The sequence below is a fragment of the Physeter macrocephalus genome, chromosome 20 (assembly GCF_002837175.3).
Source record: "Physeter macrocephalus isolate SW-GA chromosome 20, ASM283717v5, whole genome shotgun sequence".
NCBI classification, from domain to species: domain Eukaryota; kingdom Metazoa; phylum Chordata; class Mammalia; order Artiodactyla; family Physeteridae; genus Physeter; species Physeter macrocephalus.
The window spans coordinates 73,081,208-73,086,240 of record NC_041233.1 but is presented as its reverse complement, the minus strand read 5'-3'; the positions used below and the strand labels follow the sequence as shown (position 1 = coordinate 73,086,240).

The window sequence follows — 5,033 nt, the reverse complement described above, 5'->3', positions numbered from 1 at the left end:
TGGCTCACGGGCCTAGCCGCTCCGCGGCATGTGGGATCTTCCCGGACCGGGGCACGAACCCGTGTCCCCTGCGTCGGCAGGCGGATTCTCAACCACTGCGCCACCAGGGAAGCCCCATTTAAGGCTTTTAAGCAGGTGTGGTTTAGAAGAGTGGGCTGGAGATGGACTGATGAGCGACACCAGCAGGGGATATGCTGTTGGGCTGGGCAGTGGACGCGGAGGGGTGAGTTCTAGATAGAGTCTGCCCAATAGTATTGAATGGGGTGGGGCGATGGGGGGGTGGTAAGGCCGAGGCCAGTGATCCTGACGAAGCTGGTACGCGGTGGTGCCATTTCCTGAGGTTGGGAGGGAAAGATGTTCTCAAGTGGACCTCCAGATGGCAAAGTGCAGGGGGCCGCTGGGCGTGGGCCTGCTGGGCAGGGGAGAGCAAGCCCCACGACAGGCCTGCACGGGGGTCACTGGCAGTATGACCAGCATCTGGGGGAGGCACGGATGACAGCAGTCTCAGCAGTGGAGGGCGGGGTGGAAACAGTGAGGGTAGAAAACTCTTTGAAAAAGTCTGGCTACCAAGGGGGGGTTTTGCTTTTTTCATGAGGCAGGTGACTCAAGCAGCTGAAATGCTACTGAGGAGGAGCAGGGGGAAGGCTGGAGCCAGAGGGGCAGTGGAGGCTGCAGAGCAAAGCCCCTGAGGAAACAGGAGGGGTCGGGCTCAAGCCCAGGGCACAGCTGACTCTGCACGGAGGAGGGGAGGCCGGGCGTGCGTGGAGGGAGGTCAGCAGGTTTGGTGCCAGGAGGCCAACAGCCCTGGCTTTCACAGTGGAGGAGGAGACAGGGTCACCTGCCAGTGAGGAGAAAGGAGGAGCTGGGCAGCAGCTGGCAAAGATTTTAAGCAGCTGTCCAACAGGAGTAAGCTGAGAAGGAAAACAGGATTGCTTTGGGGGTTGGAGGCCTTCATTGGCTCCCCACATATACACCTCGAGATGGGCCACCAGTTTAATGCCTGTGCCTTGGGCACGTGGGCATTGGTGGACCTTTCTCCTTTGGTTTCCAATACTCAACTTTAGAAAAGTTTATTAGTAAGTTCACAGTATCCTTTCACAGGCTGACGAATAGAAAACTGAATCTTATATCACACAGGCATCCCCTCAGCAGCCCCGTGTGGTGGGTTAGACAGGACAGCCCCCGTTTCTCTCCTTCCACCCAAGCTTGTTTAACCCTAGGTACGATCAGCCACAAAACAGTCTTGGCATGCGTAATTGGAAGCCATCCTGTTGGCGCAGACACCTCTGGGGGTTCCAGGACACTTCTGGCAGGGTTGTCCAAACTGAAACCTTGGAGGAAGGTCTTCACGCAGGTACCAAACAAATTCACCTAAAACTCACCCCTACACCCCTCTGTTATAGAAGAGTTCTGTTTCTTCTGTTGCAGACTGAATTTCCTTTTCAAGCTCACTGCACGGTATCTAAAACACGAAGTTAAATTCTTAATATTCACATTAAGATGTTTTCTTGCCTTAGAAGCCAAGTTTAAAAAAAAACAAACACAATTTCAGAAAGCATCTATTTCACATAACCTTTTCAGTGATGTCTAATCTATAACAAAAAACCATTAACCTAACTTCTTAAAAACTTTCTTATGGAAAATTTCAAATATAAACAAATGCTGTGGCCCATGTAATGTCCAAGGAGGTGCCCTGGGCAGGGGCCTGGCAGAATCCCTCTTAGCCTTGGGCTCTCTCTCTGCAAACCACCCTAGGCAGGACAGGACCACCATTCAGCTACGTCATGCCAGCCTTGGACCAACAAGGTATTTTAAAAGTCCAGCAAATGCCAAGACTTGCTTGGTGGGGTTTGCGGACGGGGGTGACAGCAACAAGCATTTGAAATGTTCAGCCAAGAAATGCTAGAAATTGGTATCTACTACATCAATAATGTCCTTGATACCAGCAACAAGGCTTTGCAGAGGTACTATGATCATCATCTGTCTTTAACAGAAACTAAGCCTCAGAGAGTTTAAGCAGATTGACCAGGGTCATGGAAGAGCTGGGAATCTGAGTCCAGGAAGTCCGACGCACCATAGATCGTAATACACCCTGGTCTATGGAACAGCAGCCACTAGCTGCATGTGAGCACGTAAGATTAAATTAAACTAGATTAAAAATTCAGTTCTTCAGTCACACTAGTCACGTTTCAAGTGCTCAACAGCCACATGTGCTAAGCGGCTACACACATTGGACAACACAGATATGAAACATTTCCATCACTGCAGAAAGTTCCATTGGGTGGGGTGTCGCTATAGTATATTATGAAGTATTTAAAATATCTCAAAGGTTTTTTTTTTTAATGTCCCAGAAAAATGCTTCAGATATACACTTAAAAACAGAATCCAAAACTGTACAAGTGACCTGGGAGATGGGATTATGCATAAATAATGTTACTTTGTTTTATACTTTTGTAAATTTTGCAGATTTTTTCGGAGAATAGTTTATTTCACTCTGATAACGAGGGAAAGAAAGAGATATATATTCTTAGAGGAAGTTGAAGGGGGACACTTACCCGTCCAATCTGTGGGAATACACTAAAAGAAACTGGCACCATCAGTCCCATGACAAGGATAGTACAAGAAAGCTTTAGGGTCCACAGTGACCACGGACGCTGCAGGAAAAACTGGGTCCTGTAAGAGACAAGGTACCAGGACTGTTTTTAGAGGCCGGCCCTCTGCTCGAATGGTGTCCAACTGTCTTGCCAGCAGCTGCAGGCCCGGACTTGGTTCCCACTTGCCCCACAAACAGGAGATACTAGCAGCTGCACCCACAGAGCGCTCACTACACGTCAGGCCCGGGTCAAGCACTTCACACGCATTTGCTCATTAGATCCTCCCATGACCCCATGAGGTTTGTGTTATCATCATCCCCTTCACACGAACAAGAGGCTGCAGCCACAGACCGTGTAAGTCCCTTGTCAAAGATCTCCAAATTCTTAAAAGTGAGAGGTCAGATTCTAGAGCCTGTGCTCTCCCCTGGGCTACACTGTGACACAGATGTGACATTCTAACCATGACCTTTGAGAGTGTGGGAAGAAGGTGCAAGAAGCCCAGCCTGGGAGTCAGAGACCTGGGGTCCTGGGGTCCGGCTGGGGCTCGGCCACTGACAGACTGTGTGCTCTTGGGCAAGTCACTTTCCCCTTCTGAGCCTTGAGTTTTTTCAGATGCAAAATGAAAGGGTTGAGTCGGAAGAGCCACGGTGGTCACTCCAGCTTGGACACCATCACGGCTGTGGGATGACATGAGGTCCTTCCAGGCACCCAAGGCCCACTGGGAAATGAGGACCATCTCTCCTCACCAGGCAGCGGGTGCCATTGGGCAGGCCTTAGGGGACGAACCGCAGGACCCCAGCTTTTCCAGAAGCCCCCACTCTGAGGCCAGCCAGAGAGGTTCAGGAAGAGCCCGACCCAACAGAAGTCCCCACACCCACCTAGCTGGATCGACCACGGGAAGTAACAGTTGGCTCTGCCCAGGACACTGCTACTTCCTGAAATGTGCTCCTGTGTGGTCCTAGCAGGGACTTCCGAGCTCACCACCTGGACAGAGCAGACTGGTTCAGCACCAGGCAGGTGACCCCTCTTGGGCCGATAGAATCCTTCCTTGGGAGTTTGTGAACTGAGTGGAAGACATTCCCTGCCCCCAAACCCCCAGGGTTTGCTGTGTTTTTCTCTCTCATCAGGACACCACGAGGATATGAGCTGGGAGGTGGCTGCAGTCACGTCCCTCAACGTGAAGAAGCCAGTGTGTGGTGGCAGAGAAGGAAGACAACACCCACGAAGGAGAAGAGAGGACCGTCCTGCACCAGAGCTTCTGATCAGCTGCCACAGGCAACGTACCCCGACCATACCCAATATGTAAACCAACGCATCTCCCTTCTGCCCTAAGCTACTCACTGCAAGTGGGGCCTCTCATACTGGCTGATCCCAGGCTCTCCTCCTAACAGGCCATGTCTCGCTTCTCAAAAGGGATGGCAGTCTACTGATTCTGGGCCACTTAAGCTAATTTAACACATGCTTGGAATGAAGGGGGAAAAAGAGGCATGAGCCATATTCACAGCATAACAGAGCTGGGAGGACCTGCAAATCACCCACACTCATCGTTCTAGAAGCGAAGAATCCAGCCTCAGCAGCTGCCGGGACATGCCCAAGGAGCAGACGTAACTGAGGACAGGGCCTGGGCGAGATTCCAGGTTTGCTGGAACGTGCCCATCGGGATTTGCACATCTGCCCTAAATCAATCCTACTGTCTTAACTGTGATGAAGCGTGTTTAGAAGGAAGATTCCTGAAGCAACTTATTCCCACCTCTCCATCCGGGTTCAGTATTTGACAAGTTTTATAAAATTTTGATTGTTAAAATGTTTATTCCTACCCAGGGAGATGAGCGTACCTCTTACCTTTTAAAAAAGTATGAGAAGACTTCAGGGATAAAAGCTGAGGTCCCAAACAGCACAACTCTGGATGTTGCTGTGTCTTTAATGGCCTAGTGGAAATGAAGAGAAAGCAGCTTAGCACGTGGAGTGAGACAGTTTTCCAGGCATCTTGCAACTCATGACAGAGGCCGGCAAACAGCAGCTCTCCCTTCTCTCTTAGAAAAACAATGCACGTGCAAAAGGGTGAAGGCAACGTGCACACGTACAGAGGATGCCTGGGGTTGGTGCCAGAGGAACCGGAGATGGGATTTACCTCCCTGACTCCACAGTGGTCTCCATCAGTCCCCCAAAGCACCCCAAATAAAATACCAAGCACAAGCAAAGGCAGCTTACAGACAAATCCTTACTTAGAACCAGATGGCAGTCCGTTTGACGGAAATGCTGGACTTGCCACTGAGGACCACTCCATGTTTTCCTTCCAGTCCAGGACTCTGCCACTGGCCTTCCTCTCCTGAACAGGCCCCCCCGGTTATTCCCACCCCTTCCAGTGGAGGAAGGTCGGCTCCAAGTGCACTGGTGTGGCATCATACCCACATGTAACATGAATATGTCTTCCTGTAT

The 5,033-nt window shown here is 50.8% G+C and overlaps 1 long non-coding RNA gene across 1 annotated transcript; it reads right to left on the bottom strand.

Moving 5' to 3' along the window:
- Positions 1-137: 137 nt before the first annotated feature.
- Positions 138-4,532, bottom strand: LOC114484542 (uncharacterized). The gene is made up of 3 exons (XR_003677588.2): positions 4,437-4,532; positions 2,556-2,673; positions 138-1,462 (listed from the first exon to the last, which is right to left on the bottom strand). It is a non-coding gene; the product is annotated as an uncharacterized lncRNA (long non-coding RNA).
- Positions 4,533-5,033: the final 501 nt, after the last annotated feature.